Raw genomic sequence first — 17810 nt, forward strand, 5'->3', positions numbered from 1 at the left:
CTTGTTACTAAATGTATTTATTTACATTAAAAGACAGTCAATTTATCAGTAACATTTTCAGATGTGATATTAAAGGATATCATCAGATTAAATTATACTCTTAAAATTCCCTTTTAAAAAAAAAACAACCCTTTTTGTTGGATGACTAAAACTAAATTTTTACCTAATTTATTTTTCACCATATGAACTTTGTTCATATCTTGCGTCAAACAGTGAAACAGGCGTATCAGTTTCACCGAATGGTTCTTATGCCCTAATGCAGCAGTTCCCAAACACTTTCCCTGCATGACACCATGTTCAGATGTATTGATTCCTATGATCTCAGACAGCATGGAGGACGCCATTTAAAAATGGTGTCCTCCATGCACCATGACCTCACACACACCAGACGTGACAGGTCACGCAACATGGAGAATGCCATTTTGCTTTACAAAATGGTGTCATCTGTACTGCATGACCTCACACATGGGATTGCTGCGACCCCATCTACTGATGGAGTGACCTCTCTTTGGGAACTTCTACCCTAGTGATAAGACCCTACAGCTGTGATCATTGAAAGGGGATACTTGTATTGAAATAACTGCTTTATACGTCAACAACACTTGATTTATGTTTCATAAAGTCTTTTTTGTTAAACCCGCTAAACTCTAGGTCTAAACTGCCTTATTTTGGGCATATAATTCGAACAAGTTGTTTAAGACTCTGATTCTGCAGCTGAATCTGTGGAAGCAGATCCCTGCACCTAATCCTGTTGATGTCAGTTGGGCTTTATGTGAGCAGAGGGTTCTGCTTGTACAGATCCAGCTGTAGGATCAGGGCCTAAGAGTACAAAAATTAATCATACGGTATTACTTAGCTGGCAACAGCAAACACATATTAGAAGTTAGTTTTGCAAATATGTTTTATCAAAAATGATAAAACATCATTGCCACTATTCATACCAATGGCAGAGTTGTGTAGCATAGCAGTTATCAGGCTGTTCCTGAACTGATTGAGTTTTACATGTTGGAGCCAAACTGAGCCGGGGAGGATTGATGGAGAAATCCACTACAGCACTGTGAATACGTTTTTTTGAAGGACATGCATTGTTTCTCAGAGTTTATGTAGTGGGAAGGCAGGATATAATATAGAATAGCTTTTCTCTGAAGAATGTCTGGCTTTTTAAAAATATTTATTTAAACATTTACCTCACTCTGAAAAATATCAATTTAGACAACAGGCACAGGACTTGGTGGTGATGGAGGACTTCAACTATCCAGACATCTGTTGGGGGAAAATAACACAGCAGGGCACAGATTATCCAACAAAGTCCTTGGAATGCATTGGATACAATTTTTTTATTTCAGAAGGTGGAGAAAGCTTCTCCCTTAGTTGCTATTTTAGATTTGATTTTGACAAATAGGGAGGAACTGGTTGAGAAGTTGAAAGTGCTGGGCAGTTTGAGCGAAAGTGATCATGAAATGCTAGCGTTCATGATTCTAAGGAATGATAGGGAAAACTGCAAAAATAGAGTGGATTTCAAAAAGGCAGACTTTAGCAAGCTAAGAGTTGGTAGGTAAGATCCCATGGGAAGCAAGTCTAAAGGGAAAAGCAGTTTGAGAGAGTTGGCAGTTTTTCAGAGAGTATGAAGATCACAAAAGCAAACTATCCCACTGCCTAGGAAAGATAGGAAGCAGGGCAAGAGACTACAGTGCCTTAACCAGGAGATCTTCGATGATTTGGGGGCACCACCCAGGCTCTCTCTGCCCTGGTCGTAGCCCTGCTTCCAACTGTGGCTTCTGACCACAGTTCTGAGGAAGGGAGGGGGACACCAGTTCCATTATGGGTAAGGGGGGGAGGGGCTTGACAAGTTTGGGGGAGCCCCTGGTGTAACACTTTTGTGCAAAAAAAAAAAAAAGCGGGGGGGAAGCATAATTCTGGGACGTATTAGCAGGAGTGTTTTAAGCAAGCCATGAAAAGTAGTTCTTTCATTCTACTCTGCTGATAAGGGTTCAGACAGAGTAATGTGTCCAGTTCTGGGCACCACATTTCAGGAAAGACGTGGACAAATTGGAGACACTCCAGAGGAAAACAAGAGACTGGACTGAAATCCAGGACCTCTATGGTGGCATTCTCGGAAATGCTTCCAGTTCCACGCGCCGGGCCAGGTAGGCAGGCAGAGCTTCAGAGTCTCAGTGCATGGATGAGATGATGGTGTAGGGAGGAGGGGGATTAGATTTATTAGGAACCAGGGAAACTTTTGGGATGGGGGAGCCTATACAGGAAGGATGGGCGCCACCTAAACCAAGGTGGATCCAGACTGCTGGCACTTAATATTTAAAAAGGTTGCAGAGCTGTTTTTAAATTGAGATGGGGGGAAAGCCGATTGCTGCAGAGGAGCACGTGGATCGGACAGATACTTCTCTTAGAGGAAAGTCTATTGATAGAGATTCTCTAGGTTTCAGTCAGGAGGAGAGGATGGAAGAGGATAAAGTATGGGCCAGATCAGATGAGAAACATTCACATAAAAAAGAATCTGACACATGAGAAAAGGGCAGACAAATAAATAGTGACAAGTTTTTAAAGTGCTTATACACAAATGCTAGAAGTCTAAATAATAAGATGGGTGAACTAGAGTGACTTGTGTTAAAGGAGGATATTGATATAATAGGCATTACAGAAACCTGGTGGAGTGAGGACAATCAATGGGACACAATCATTCCAGGGTACAAAATATATTGGAAGGGCAGAACAGGTGGGCGGGGGGAGTGACGCTATATATGAAAGAAAATGTAGAATCAAATGAAGTAAAAATCTTAAATGAATCCACATGTTCCATAGAATCTCTATGGATAGTAATTCCATGCTCTAATAAGAATATAACAGTAGGGATCTATTATCGACCACCTCACCAGGACAGTGATAGTTACTATGAAATGCTAAGGTTGATTAGAGAGGCTATCAAAATAAAGAATTCAATAATAGTGGGGGGGGGTTCAATTATCCTCATTGACTGGGTACATGTCACCTCAGGATGAAATGCAGAAACAAAATTTCTCAATACTTTAAATGACAGCTTCTTGGATCAGCTGGTACAGGAAGCCACAAGGGGAGAAGCAATTCTCTATTTAGTCCTGAGTGGGAGCGCAGGATCTGGTCGAAGAGGTAACTGTAACAGGACCTCTTGGAAATAGTGACCATAATATAACAACATTTAACATTCCTGTGGTGGGAAGAACACCTCAGCAGCCCAACACTGTGGCATTTAATTTCAGAAAGGGGAACTATGCAAAAATGAGGAGGTTAGTTAAACAGAAATTAAAAGGTACAATGTCTAGAGTGAAATCCCTGCAAGCTGCATGGACGCTTTTCAAAGATACCATAATAGAGGCCCAATTTAAATGTATACCCCAAATTAAAAAAAAAACAGTAAAAGAACTAACAAAGAGCCACCGTGGCTGAACAACCTTGTAAAAGAAGCGGTGAGAGATAAAAAGGCATCTTTTAAAAAGTGGAAGTCAAATCCTAGTGAGGTAAATCGAAAGGAGCATAAACACTGCCAATTAAGTGTAAAAATGTAATAAGAAAAGCTAGAAAGGAGTTTGAAGAACAGCTAGCCAAAAACTCAAAAGGTAATAACAAAATGTTTTAAGTACATCAGAAGCAGGAAGCCTGCTAAACAACCAGTGGGGCCCCTGGACAATCAAGATACAAAACGAGCACTTAAAGACGATCAAGTCATTGCAGAGAAACTAAATGAATTCTTTGCTTCAGTCTTCACGGCTGAGGGTTTTAGGGAGATTCCCAAACATGAGCCATCCTTTTTAGGTGACAAATCTGAGGAATTGTCACAGATTAAAATGTCATTAGAGGAGGTTTTGGAATTAATTGATAAACTTAACAGTAGCAAGTCACTGGGACCAGATGGCATTCACCCAAGTTCTGAAAGAACTCAAATGTGAAATTGCGGAACTATTAACTATAGTTTGTAACCTGTCCTTTAAATCAGCTTCTGTACGCAGTGACTGGAAGATAGCTAATGTATCGCCAATATTTTCCCCACCCCTCCACAATCCCTCAAAATGATGTGGCTTTTTTTCCTTAAAGGTCACAGTTTTAAAAATTTTTATTTCCCAATTTGATTGTGAAGTGTATAATGGCTTTCTGCCTTCAAGTTTTCTGTTGACGTCAAACTTTTTAAATTTTGGATAGGTGGAACCATAATATATCACATCATGGGCCTCCAAAGGTCTGCTGCGTTGGCAACTTCAGAGCTCAAGAACTATCCCTAATCTGCATAAAAATTGAGCCGTTTGTATCCATCCTGATCCTAAATAGGGAGGTTCAAGTGAGAACTGTGGGATACAACATGTACAGCTCTGTCTCAGTTTGAGCAGCAAGTGTGCTTGAGGCTAAATGGAGCTGGGTCCTGTAGCCTCCATAGGCCATAACTGCATATGAAAGATGTAGATGGCCCAATTCAGCCACAGGTTCTTTGTATGCCATTGTAGTGAATTGTTTGCCTTCATATGATGCGTGATATCATAACACTTCCAAATAGTAGATCTACCGTCATAACATATTTGGCGGGGGGGGTAACCACACTTTTCCTCATAAAGGTAATGATTGGAGATATACCAATCTCCTAGAACTGGAAGGGACCTTGAAAGGTCATCTAGTCCAGCCCCCTGCCTTCACTAGCAGGACCAATTTTTGCCCCAGATCCCTAAGTGGCCTCCTCAAGGATTGAACTCTCAACCCTAGGTTTAGCAGGCCAATGCTCAAACCACTGAGCTATTCCTCCCCCCCATAAGAACTTGTAGTAACTTTAAAGTGCTACTACACGATTTTGTACACTGCTTCCTGCTGTTTGTGAAAACAGAGAGGCTTTTATATATATTTAGGGGTGTGTGGTTTGAGTCTAGATTCATAAGAACTGCATGGTTCACCCGCCAAAGTTTGTCAAAGACTTAGCGCAACTGTCCAAGTCTAACACACTATTGCTGGTAGTTATTTACATTATCTGTTTGAATTATATTATTGCCCGAAGCCCCAACTAGGATCAGAGCACCACTCTCGTAGGTGCTATACGTAGGAAAAGACAGTTCCTGTGCTGCCGTGCTTTCAGTCCAATTTGAGGCAAGACTTGAGTGAGGCAAGTTAAAAAGGTAGGGTGAAGGAAGAGAGAAGAGGAATGAAAATAAGATCACATGGATACTTACTTACATTGGTTCAAATGATGTTGGATTAATTTCTTTTAGTGTAAAATACCTAAAGCTTTCTGTAAACTTAGTTTCACAAAGCCTTGTTTCTGATGTAAACTTCCAACAACAAAAGGGAGAGACCAGAGTTGTATGGCATGTATATAACTGAGAGACTCACTGTTCCTTGGAATGAAAAGCATTTGGTAGGTATAATGGTAGAACTACTGTTCAGAGAAACAAATTTGAAAATAGTGGCCTGCTGTATTGCTCAGTACTTGTGGCGGAGCACATCTGGACGGCTGTATATGTGTGCCTTCTTCCCCCACCAGTACTGTGCTATTTAATATTTGGACAGGACACTGCTGAACTTCTAATAAAAGATATTTCCTCACCCACCTTGTCTCTCAGAACTAATGGTAAGATTTAACCATTAATGGGTGCTCTACCGTTTAGTCCCTTGTCATAAGTGTCAAGTTTCTGAATAGATGTCACAAGTCAGATATGAGCTTTGAAAAATAAGGCACTAACTTTGAAAAATTAATAATTCCTACACCTTAAAAATACTAGACTTTCCCCTAAAATATATCATTCAAGAAGTGCATAGCAGTTGTGTTTTTATTAAATATCTCCATTGTTGTGTTTAAATTCTTACTGCAAGAGAAAAGATGATGAAACTGAGGAATGATTTTCTTGCACTTAAAGAGAAAGTGGGGGAGAGGGGGACTCTAATGATGTGCCAGAGTTGGGAACAGAAGCCACAGACTTCTTTTTAGCCCTTGAACTTAATTTAAGCTTAAACTCTCCTCCAAGTCTCAGTCTGTAAAATGGAGCTACATCACTAGCATTCTATAATATCTAGTTCAGCTAACTTCCAGAGTTGGAAGTCACATACCGAACCTCTTGGCTGTAATGTATGTATTTTTATTTTATTGTGAGGAGACTTCCCCCCCCAAACCTATGCCAGAGAGTAAGATATTACATCACTGACTGAAATGCTGATTCCAGAACTACTAGATGTATTAGAAAGATGGCCCTATATAGATCCATCTTGGTTTTTATTGTTTTGAAGCAAAAATCTCGGCGTGTTGGGATCAAATTCTTAATGCCATGGAAGATGTTAAACTGATGCTTTCCGATGTACAGATGTAAAATTAAGTGTGGCAGCTGTGATTTCTGTAATGCCATAAAGTATATCCTCGTGAAAATACCAGGCTAGGTGTTTTATCACTTAAGTTTTCATTTGAAAGGCAAAAGGGTGACTTACTTTTATTTTAATAAACATTACTAGCCATTTGGGGAGCCAGAAATAATGGTAATATTGGTAGTTTGATGGAATTATAGCCAACTCTGGCTGCATTTCTGAACCTGGTTTCTGGAACTAAACCAATAACTGTGGCCCTAATTTTCCCCTGTTGAAATTAATGGATGTTTTGTTACAGGCTCATGGAAGACTAAGTTAGGAGAGTGCATTGTGGTACTGAAATACTTGGATTTATGGTAGTGACTCTAAGATTGCCTTGAGTTCCTCATTTACAGCAACGATAAAATCCCTCTATTTCAGGGGTTCTCAAACTGTGGGTCACGACACCATTTTAATGGGGTCACCAAAACTGGTGTTAGACTTTCTGGGGCTGAGGCTGAAGCCAAAGCCTGAGCCCCACCGCCTGGGGGTCCTTGGGAAGAGGGGCAAGGTATGCTTCAGCCTTACCAACGTTTTCATTGTTGCTCCTTTCCTGGAATACATCCACCTCCTTTATTTCTCCACATTTCATCCATCCAAGCTATCTTTTCCACCTCAGCCATGTCACTCCACCAATCGCTTGCCTAGGCAACAGCTTCTGTTATCCCCACCGCTCAGATGTAAGAATGAAAAGGGATGCAGCTTCAGCATATGGCTTTTAACAGAGCAAGAGGATTATTGTAAATGTCTGTTGAAAATAGTTTCTACTTTTCTATTTCAGCCACAACTCAGACTTCTGGAATCCTTTGTATAACTCTCATGGTCAAGTTTCCTTTACAGGGAATGTTTCTCTGACAACAAGAGTGGAGTGGAAATCAGATTTCCACAGCAATCCCTGGCTGGCAAAATACTTACATGAGTTTTTAGTCAATCTGCTTCAGTAAATACAGTTGAATGGATACTTGATTTGCTAGGATACTAGGCTTCTAGACTGGAAGAGGTAGATGTGATGTTTTTGGGTCTGAAAATCTCTTTCACAAATGGCAGATGGACCCCAGGGCTAGTGCTATAAATGTGAGGGTGAGTGTGTATACGAACATATGTGGAGGTTGACTGTCTTCCCAGTCTTCTCAGCAGATGCTCAAAAAAAAAAAAAAAAGAGGGGGAGGGGAGAGGAAGTCCTTTCCATAAAAACAGGACCTTTCATCTAGGTCCTTAGTAAAAACCTGGCTAGTCCTTATTATACTGCAATAGTGTTCAGAGGTCCCAGGCAACAAGTGCATTACCTTTTGTGTTAGGTGCTGCACACAGGAGGATGGGATCTGTGCCCAAAAGAACTTGCAGTGTAAAGACCTAATCACATAGGGGAGGTCTGTCCATGTGGGTCAGCTTATCTGTGTTGAGTCCTTTTTACTGTTTTGGCTCCACTTGGGTATATGGGTCCACCACTAGAGATCAACTTGCAGGATGTAACTCTTGTACATTATCACTCAGAGCTTTTTGCATATATTTAACCCCCCCTCTTTTTTTTTGTGGAAGTAGTATTTTAAGCTTTAGTCAGGTGGAAGATAAATTGTATGAAAAATTCAAACAGACTACATATGAAATGGTAAAAGACCACAGCTGCACACTTCTTTCTCAAGATATCTTCAAACAGTAATTTTTATTAAGTATGTTTGCAAAGGAAAACTGATGGCAAAATGATTGTTATAGAGAAGAGAATTTTATAATTAAAGTTTGTAAGGAAAGATAGATATGTATATATAATATATAAAAACCATCGTGCCAATGAAATTAGTATACTTATGGAAGAATAAGAAATTCGTTTTTGTATCTGGAAAGTACTGTGTACATAGGCATTAAGTTTCAGACATCAGTTACAAAGCAGGTAGTGTGGAGGAGGGAGGGCAGAGTTGTGGCTGCATGTTCAGCCTGCACATTGTTTAACCATTAAACCATAACTTCATTTATATATAGCACATATAATAGGTTAAATTGAATTGGAAATACAGACCACTTTGCTCAGCTGAATTTGTTTTTATTTACAGGAGAAGTAGTTAAAATAAACTTGAAAGAGTTGTGTCCTTAACTACATTACAAATACCTTCTGGGATTAAAACTGAAAATGCACACTCTTCAATACTTAGGCTGCTTCTACCCTGTACATTGCATTTCCCAAAGGCAATGAAAAGGGGGAGTCATTTCACTTTTTGGTTCCCATGCTCTAGCATTATGCTGTGATGTTTGTAATTACAAATGCTACAGACAAATGTTTAAATCTAAACAAAACTCACAATCACGCAATAGTAAAAAAACATAGTTCTGTTTTTAAATTTAATAGCCTAAATTTCGGGCCTTGCAGTGTCACTTTTTAAATACCTAGAAAATGTTTTCCTTATTTCCTGAGTTAACATTTTCTTTTTGAAAGTTTACTCTTAGTAATAAGCTACATATGTTTAGTCTTGATTGAGAGTAAGTTTGGGCCGCAGAATGGAGCTGTCTTGGCTATTGTGCACTGTATCTGTTTTGTGCACTTTCAAGATAGATGATACAGCAGAAAGCCTTTTTAAATGACACGTGTAAGCCTGTAGAGTTCACTTACATAACTAATCCTATATCCATTTGTTCTCGCATAATTTTTCTCTTGTTAGCTTTTCTGTTAAATATATTGCAGGGGTTTGGGGGACACTTTAACGTGTGTGTGGTTAAAATAAACAAAAAAACCCTCTGGTGACAAAGTGGTGCATTGAACATAAGGACTGCCATATTGACTGTGAAGATACCAGGCTATGATCCTCTTTCTAGCGGTAGAAGCTAAATCTGGATACTTCAGAGGAGGATGTGTAAACTTTCTTTATTGCATTAAATTGAATAGAATTATACAGTGGGAGGGAAAATTTCAGATTTGCCCTGAAGAATGAGGCTGACAAAACCACTAATGTACAATGTTCAACTACTGTAGAAATAAACTAGCCTTAAAATGATTCCAGTGAAATTTTTAATCTCTCTATCCATAAAGCCACGTACCCTAAAATGCAGAGGTCTGACTGTACAGAACTGAAGGGGAAATAGATTTTTTTAAAACTTACAAAATCACTTAATAGCTTTCCTTGACAGACAGTCAAATATTATGGGTGCTTCCATGGTTAGAGGTATATAAAGCTCCTTTTTAGAGCCACACAAGATCATGAAGTATCAGACCTTAAGCTGAATGTTTTCCACCTGGCCTGAGGCCTTAAACGGGCATATTTCACTTTTAGGGAGAGTAAGAAGAAAACAGCTTTTCAGGAAGGCTTATTTATGCAACCTGAACAGCTGTTTGAAGCTTTTGAGAATTGTGGAATGTTAGAATCATCCTTGGGAGAAGGGTCAGTGGGCAGAGTAGGTGAGGTGGTCAAAGGTGCTTGGTAAATGCATTTTATTATATGTTACATAAGAATGACCATACTGGATCAGACCAATGGTCCATCTAGCTGAGTATCCTGTCTTCTGACAGGTCAGGGCCAGATGCTTCAGAGGAAATGAATAAAACTAGGCAGTTTGAGTTATCCGTCCCCTGTCATCCAATTCCAGCTTCTGGCAGTCAGAGATTTAGGGATAACTAGAGCATGGGGTTATGTCCCTGACTACTTTGTGCTAATAGCCATTGATGGACCTATCCTCCATGAATTTATCTAATTCTTTTTTTAACCCAATTATACTTTTGGCCTTCAGAGCATCCCCTGACAACAAGTTCTACAGGTTGACTGTGTTGTATGAAGAAGTACTTCCTTATGTTTGTTAAACCTACTACAGTAAAAGCTTTTTTTCATCTGGTATGTTTGGGGAGTGGGGGTTCTGGTAAGTGAAAAATTCCAGTTAACTAAGAGGGAGGGAGTTTGGGTGCGGGGTTGGAGCATGGGAGGGTGTGTGAGGCATGGGCTCTTGGAGTTTGGGTATAGGAGGGGACTCGAGGCAGGGAGTTGGGGCATGGGAGGGGTTTCGGGTTGCTGGATCTGGGAGGCACTCACCTCAGGCGGCTTCCAGCAAGCAGCGACCTGTCCCTGCTGTTCCTAGGCGGAGGCGCAGCTAGGCGGCTTTGCGCCTGCCCTGCCTGAGTGCTGGCCCCACAGCTCCCATTGGCCGGACTATAAATCGAACTTCTTATGAAGATAAGAAATGCCATTTATAGGGCTTTCCAGTTGGTACAGGGCTAGAGGACACAGCTTTTACTGTACCTATTAATTTCATTGAGTGACCCCTGGTTCTTGTGTTATGTAAAGGGGTAAATAATACTTCCTTATTCACTTCTCAATACCATTCATGATTTTATAGGTCTCTCTCATACCTACTCATAGTCATCTCTTTTCTAAGATGAACAGTCCCAGTCTTCTTAATCTCTCCTCATATGAAGACTGTTCAATGCCGCTAATAATTTTTGTTCACCTTCTCTGTACTTTTTCCAAATCTAATATATCCTTTTTTTGGGATGGGATGACAAGAACTGCATGAAGTATTCCAGGTGTGGACATACCATGGATTTATTTAGTGGCATTATGATACTTTGTCTGATCTATTCCTTTCCTAATGGTTCCTAACATTGTTAGCTTTTTTGACTGCTGCTGCATATTGAGCAGACTTTTTCAAAGGACTATCCACATAACTGTTTCTTGAGTGGTAACAGCTAAGTTACACACTATAATTTTGTATGTATAGTTGGGATTATGTTTTCCGATGTGCATTACTTTGCATTTATCAACATTTAATTTCATCTGCCATTTTGTTGCCCAGTTTTGTGAGATCCCTTTGTAATCTTCGCAGTCAGTTTGAGTCTATGCATATATATTTTCTCTTTATTTACTGTAACCATTACTGTCTACTGAGTTGTCTACGTAAATAGCTCCCTTTCTTAAACTCAGAACCAATAACAGTGTGCAAATAACTGAAATTATTCCTTCCAATTTTTACTAGTTTGGCCTTGTGGACCGCAAACTTCACGAGTTGTTTTTGCTGGAACTTTTTGAAGATCCTTACAATCCATACTAGAGTCATAGATTCCAAGGCTAGAAAGGACCATTGTGATTATCTAGCATGACCTCCTATATAACACAGGCCGTGGAACTTCCCCAAAATAATTCCTAGAGCAGATGTTCTGGAAAGACATCTGATCTTGGTGGGTTTTTTACAGGTGTGTTTTTTTTTTTTTACACTTAAAAACAAGAAATAAACCAATTTAAAAAAAAAAACCTGTTAAAGTTTGCCACTTCATTATTCATCCTTTTTCAGGTGGTTAATACAGAGAAAAAGCCTTAATACTCACCTCTGGGGTTCCCCATTATTAACCTCTTTCCATGGTGAGAGTTTGGCTATTTATTCCTACTCTGTTGCTTCTTGTCTTTTAACCAGTTTTAAACTATAACAGGACTTGTCACTCTGTAGTTAATAAGATTCCTTTTTAGCCTCTTGTGTGGGACTGTATTTAGAAACCTTTTGAAACTCAAAATAATTTTTATCCACTTGTTTCTTGCTGTCTTCCCCCCCCCTTAACTTCTTAAAAGAATTCTAACAGGTTCGAGACGTGGATTATCCTTTATAAGGCTCAGCTAGCTTGCCCTCGGGTTTCACTATGCACTAGTGCTTGGCACTTTCTATTCTAAATGTTAATTAAAACAAACTTTTCTGAAGAAAGAACATCTAGAAAAACTTTCTTTGGGGGATGGGATGTGCAGTGCAGCTGGCCTTAGTCTGCTCTCAAGTTTTCCTCTTCCCTCCCCCCCTTAGCCCCCCAGTTCCCCTCATCACTTGAGTGCAGTGAAGGGTCATTGGAGTGGCATAGCCAGCTGGGCTACATCTTTGTACTTTCTGCTTCAGGTCCCTGAGCACTGGCCTCTCTGAAGAGTACAGTAAAACCCTCAGGGGGTTGGGGCACTATTATTCTGTCAGTGTTTAATGTGTAGAAATTCTTATTCCTAATGAATTATGAGCTTCATGTCAGTTCCCCCCAAGAATCTTTGTTTTGTGTCTTATTAGAGAGACTTAAATTGTTTGAAGTTATTGCATTCTCTTTAAATGGCACATGCTCATAAAAAGAGGGTGTGTTCAGATGAAATTAAATAAATCTGCTCCTATGATGGCTTGTTCCTAAACTTAATTAGCTGTTATCTGATTCATGTAATTTTGAAGAATTTTTAATAGTTAAAATTAGCTGGTGGCTGTCTATCCAAGTGCTTTTTAAAAACACCAAAACATAGTAAGCAACTAAAATATTTCAGTAAACTGCCTAGGACTCTCTTTTTCTCGAAGTATGTGTATATGGAGAGACTTAACAGAATGGATCAGTAGTCACTGCCCAAACTCCTTGAGTTCCAAACTAGTAAAGCTAATTCTAATAATGGTAAAAGTAATGTATGAAAGCCTTACTAGACCAGACTTTATAGCACAATATTAAAGAGTATGGTGTAGTTATGCACCAGTTTAGTTCAGTAATACTATGTGAGAGAAACCTTCATTCAGATGTGGCATAGAAATAACCTCCGAAAAGCTATTTCTCCAGGTTTTCTGCAGCTAATGTCAATAGCAGGCACATATGGAACTGGATTTATCCTCTTCAAATTCAGTTGTCTAGATGCTGTAAGTAGACTTAAAGTCACTAGTGTGTTCATAGATTTTTAATTTTTAGGTAATATAGGAATTTACATATTGGATCAGGCTTCTGAGGTTCATCTGGTTCAGTGTTCTCTCTGACAGTGGCCAGTACCATATGTTTCAGGTCAGGTTTTCTCAACGAGTGGTCACCTAAATGTACTTGTTGGGTTACATCAGTGGTTCTCAAACTTCTGTACTGGTGACCCCTTTCATATAGCAAGCCTCTGAGTGTGACCCTCCCCCATAAATTAAAACCACTTTTTTATATATTTAACACCATTATAAATGCTGGAGGCAAAGCAGGGTTTGGGGTGGAGGCTGACAACTCGTGACCCTCTGAGGGGCCCCGACACCCAGTTTGAGAACCCCTGGGTTACATGATGTACTTATCTATTTACTAGATTAATGTATATATTACATCATGGGTAAAAAATACTTAGTAAACCAGATGTTTTTTATACTAAAGCTATTTATTGGGTCATGACAGGCCATCAAGGTTTACAAAAGGGTCCTGATCCCCAGAAGGTTAAGAACCACTGTTTCAGATGAAGATGCACGAACCCAGCAGTATGAAGATGTGGGATAGTCACATCTGATCTTGGTGGTGTGTCTCATCCTGGCCTCTGATAGCTAGGTGTAAGTGCAGAATGACGCTTAATCTCTCTTCCAAAATTATCACTAATTATACCTTTGGCTAGTCTTGATATCCATATAAATGTCCAACCTCTTTTTTTGAATCTTGTTAATGACTTCCTATAGCAATTAGTTCCACAGTCGGACTCCTCGTTTATTTACATTTATTGGTTTTGAATTTGCCTGTTTAGTGCTATTGAAAGGAGGATTGTGTCCCACCTTATAAAATAACTGGAAGGGGGTGATCCTCCTAGGAAGAATTGATATATTTGTGACAGTGGCCTGAAGAAATAAAGAATAGAACTCTTAGTAAGCAATAATATGTTGAGGAACACTTTAAAAATCTTCTGACTGTATTGAAATATTTCAGTTTCCATGTAAGACTCCTGTGCCAGTACAGGCAGTGGGTTTTACACCTCCTTTACAGAAGGGGGAGATGGGTTAAAAAACAGACCAAGCTTCTCTTGTGGCACCTCTCCTACATGAGGGGTTTGTTGGCTGCCTCCACTGCCAGGAAGCTGGCTTTCTGGATGCTCTTTGGTTCGGTTTAAAATTTATAACTTTCTCTCTTCCCCACCCCTCCATCCACTTGTAAGTTTTCCCTGTCTAACACAGAAGGCTTTGGGTGAGGCTTAGAGGCATGGTTCTTAGGCACTGTCTTCTGATCTTATGCACTTCACTCTCTTTGAGTACAAAGGCCAGGTCAGAACACACCAGCTCCTGTTGAGTACAGCAGTACCGTGAACCTGTGTTTGGTGGTACAAGCTTTGTTCTCTTGCAGGCAGACTTGCCCATCCAGACTGTGGGAGGTAGGTAAGCAGTTACCAATCTGTGTAGGATGTAATCTCTAATTTGTGTGTATTATTATTTTATTTTTTTTGTGTATGTGCTGCTTTTCTCCAGTTGCTGGAGTGGACCCTCTGTTGCTATTGCTTGGTGAAGATCTAGGATCAGACTTTCCTCTGCTACAGGAAATGGGTCTTGGCCTAGCAGTCTTTATAGGTTCTAGATTCCATGGCAACTTGGCTGAGTCTAGCTCTCAAAGGTGCATTTAATTTATTCTCTTCATCCCTTTTTTCTGAGCCAATGACCCCCCCGAGTCTTAGTTGTTCAAATCTAGTGTAGCTGACCCACTGGATAACAGGGTATTTTTTTAGAGCAATTGATATATCTTCTTTTATTGTAGACCTACTTCTGAAGTCATTCACATGCTTTGGGCTTCTCCAGTCTTGATATTGTCTGAAAATTAAACTCTGTATTTCTCACTTCATACAAACAAAATGTCTCTTCAAATATTTATAAATCTTCTTTTTTTCTCCTCACTCCCCTATAGCATACCTAGCTGAACACTGCATAGAAACTTAGAATTCTGTGGCATGTTATGGAAAGCATTGTGTGGAGAATTGGCGAAGCTTTTTGTAGCTAAGGTCACTGATTCTCTTAACTGAAGACACTTGGAACGTAAATGTTTTGTTAGATTCCTTGTATTTTTTGGTTCAGTTCCTAGTTTTTGACATTAAGGTTATGCTTACTATCTTTGTGTAATTTTTTTTATACAATGTTTGTGCATGCCAGGGAAACAGTAACTGCTGTAATGTTTTAGGGGATTTTTTTTTTCTTTTAGAAGAGAAACACTCATACTTAACCTTGTCAGTTAGTAGTTGATGCCATTAAGAAGAAACTACTCCATCAGTAGCTTGGACAGTTAGTTTTTTCTAAGGCATTAGCATCCTGACTCAGTAGCCAGTATCAGAAATGGCAAAGCAGACTGGGATTAGAACGCTATGCTGCGGTAGTTTGCCCAGCAAAGGGGGCGGGTCTGAATTGAAAGGGGGAAGGAAAAATCATTGAGGCTTCGGTTTGGTGGAATGAACCTCTCTAATCTATGAATGATATAAAGAACTGTGGATGCCTATGTATGAGAACACGTCAGTTAACATACAGGTTACCTCAAAATAGTTACCTTTATAAGAAAACTTCAATTTTAGCAGTGGTCTGAGTGCTGTCGTAGCCACACTGAGCTGTCTACTGCAATCTCTCACTCTGTGATTACCTAGTGCTGAAAGCTGGGATTTCCCAACAGGAATGGCAGGAGCTGAAATCTAGTAGAAAGTTAAACCAATTAGTTCAACTAATGTAATTTATCATCTTTGTAGTACATACTCTATCTCCACAGCTTTGGTAAATTTAGGAACTTCTCACAGGTAACTGTATTGAACATAGGTCTTTTTTTTTCTCTTTCTTTTAAAGGCTCACTTTGAATTTCCCAGTAGGATCAGTTTTGGGTGAAGGAGTGTGTGGTGGGTGGGGGGAGAAGGAGGGAAGATACAAACTAGACCTATATCTATGCTCGTGGTTCAGTCTTAGTAATGACAGTATATACGAAGGAAAATATAAACTGTAAATTGCTCAGTAGCAGAAAATTGCCTTAATGAGTCTCCACTTAAAAAAAAGTAACTTGCCCATCTTTGTGACTATCTGGAACTAATAAAGGTGACAACTCTGATGCCTGGTTGCTTAATCTGAGTTTGAAATAGTGTGCCATGCTAGTTCAAGAATTCTTTTTCTGGATTTAAGTCATGGTCTGGAATGTCCAATTGGTTAAAAATTAGTATCCAATAGCCTTATCCCCTCCATTTACTTTGCATAATATGCATTAATTGAACTAAAGTTTAAGTTTCTACAGTATGATGCAAAGAAAAACCTTTAGTTTATAGTCTTGTTTTAGCTGGTACTTTCTGTATCCATTATGTAAATGTTCCTTTGTGTATCATCAGTCACTTTTTTCCTCTGCTAGTTTGATTGGATTTGCCTACCTGTCCTTTCTAAGCAGGTGATTTTGTAAGTTTTTGCATGACTCTACTTACAGAAGAAAAGGGAAAGGAGGTGAAATGAAACGGCAGCTGAAAAGCTTAGCAGGAGTTGGTGGCTGCTCTCCTGGAGTAATTGTTCTATGATAGTTTCTTAATCTGAAAGTCTTTGCATTAATCATAGATTATTAGGGACTTTAGGAGGTCATCTAGTTCAACCCCCTGCTCAAAGCAGGACCAATCCCCAAATGGCCCCCTCAAGGATGGAACTCACAACCCTCGGTTTAGCAAGCCAATGCTCAAACCACTGAGCTATCCCTCCCCGCTAAAATATGTCAAAATGAAATATCTTTTAATAACATACTCCTCATCTGAATTGATGGAAGCATAGTAAATGGCAAAACCCAACTTCAGATAAAATGCTACAGCTTTCTAGACTTTTGAGTCAGATTCCTTTTCTTGGTTATGCCTGCCTACTTCCAGTGAAGTCAGTCAGGTTGCCTGTGCATAACAGCAGAATTGGGCTATGTGCATGCATCTATAGATATAAGAACATCAGAATATGAAAGCAGCATTAAATTGTGTTGTATGGTATGGCAGATACTTTACTTCGGTTTAAAAAAACACCACCACTCCCTTCTTAGTGATGAGTGCATCAGTGCTCTGTAGGAGCTTTTCAACTTCTGATTCAGAGATTTGATTGGATTTCAGGAGAGGCACTGGCAAATGTTTTGAGTCTTGGGTGCTTATAAAGGATGACAGCATTGTGCTTTTAGCTGTCATTTCTGTAGAAACAGACCAATGAAGCTGCAATGCTCCTAGGAAGCATTCAAGTGTTTGTCTTGTCCTAAGCAATACCTGCTTCATGGCAAGTAAAATCAGAGTGGAGCAAGGGGCAGGAAGAGTGACAGCAGCATATTTATATTATCCCAACAATTTTACTGTTTCTAAAGAAATCTGCTGTTATGTAGGGCTATAATATGAAATTATATTCTCAGGATTACTTCTAGGTGATAGGTTTAAAGTAATCAGGCAATATTGTTTGGGTAATACCTAGGTTTTAAATGGTTTTAACTTAAGTCATGTACCCAAATAACCTCTGGTTTACTATTAGCAGTTATTTAAGAAAATGATTAGTATATGTGGAAAATACTGGACGTATTTAAAATATAAATACAATATGTTGAAGTATGTTTGGAAAATGTGATTATTTTGTAAATTTATATTACAACATTCCTTAGATTAATCTGCTTTTATCACAAATTGTGTGCAGTGTTGTTGCTGTGTCGGTCGGTTAGAGACAAGGTAGGTGAGGTATTGTCTTTTATTGGATCAACTTTTGTGAGAGAGAGACGAGCTTACACAGAGCCCTTCTTCAGG

General features: G+C 39.4%; 1 protein-coding gene across 10 annotated transcripts in view; it reads left to right on the top strand.

Annotated features, from left to right (window-relative positions):
- Positions 1-17810, top strand: part of FAM53A (family with sequence similarity 53 member A) — a 147865-nt gene that overhangs the window by 59897 nt on the left and 70158 nt on the right. The window lies entirely within an intron of this gene.

The sequence above is a fragment of the Mauremys reevesii genome, linkage group 5 (genome assembly GCF_016161935.1).
Source record: "Mauremys reevesii isolate NIE-2019 linkage group 5, ASM1616193v1, whole genome shotgun sequence".
Classification (NCBI taxonomy): Eukaryota; Metazoa; Chordata; order Testudines; family Geoemydidae; genus Mauremys; species Mauremys reevesii.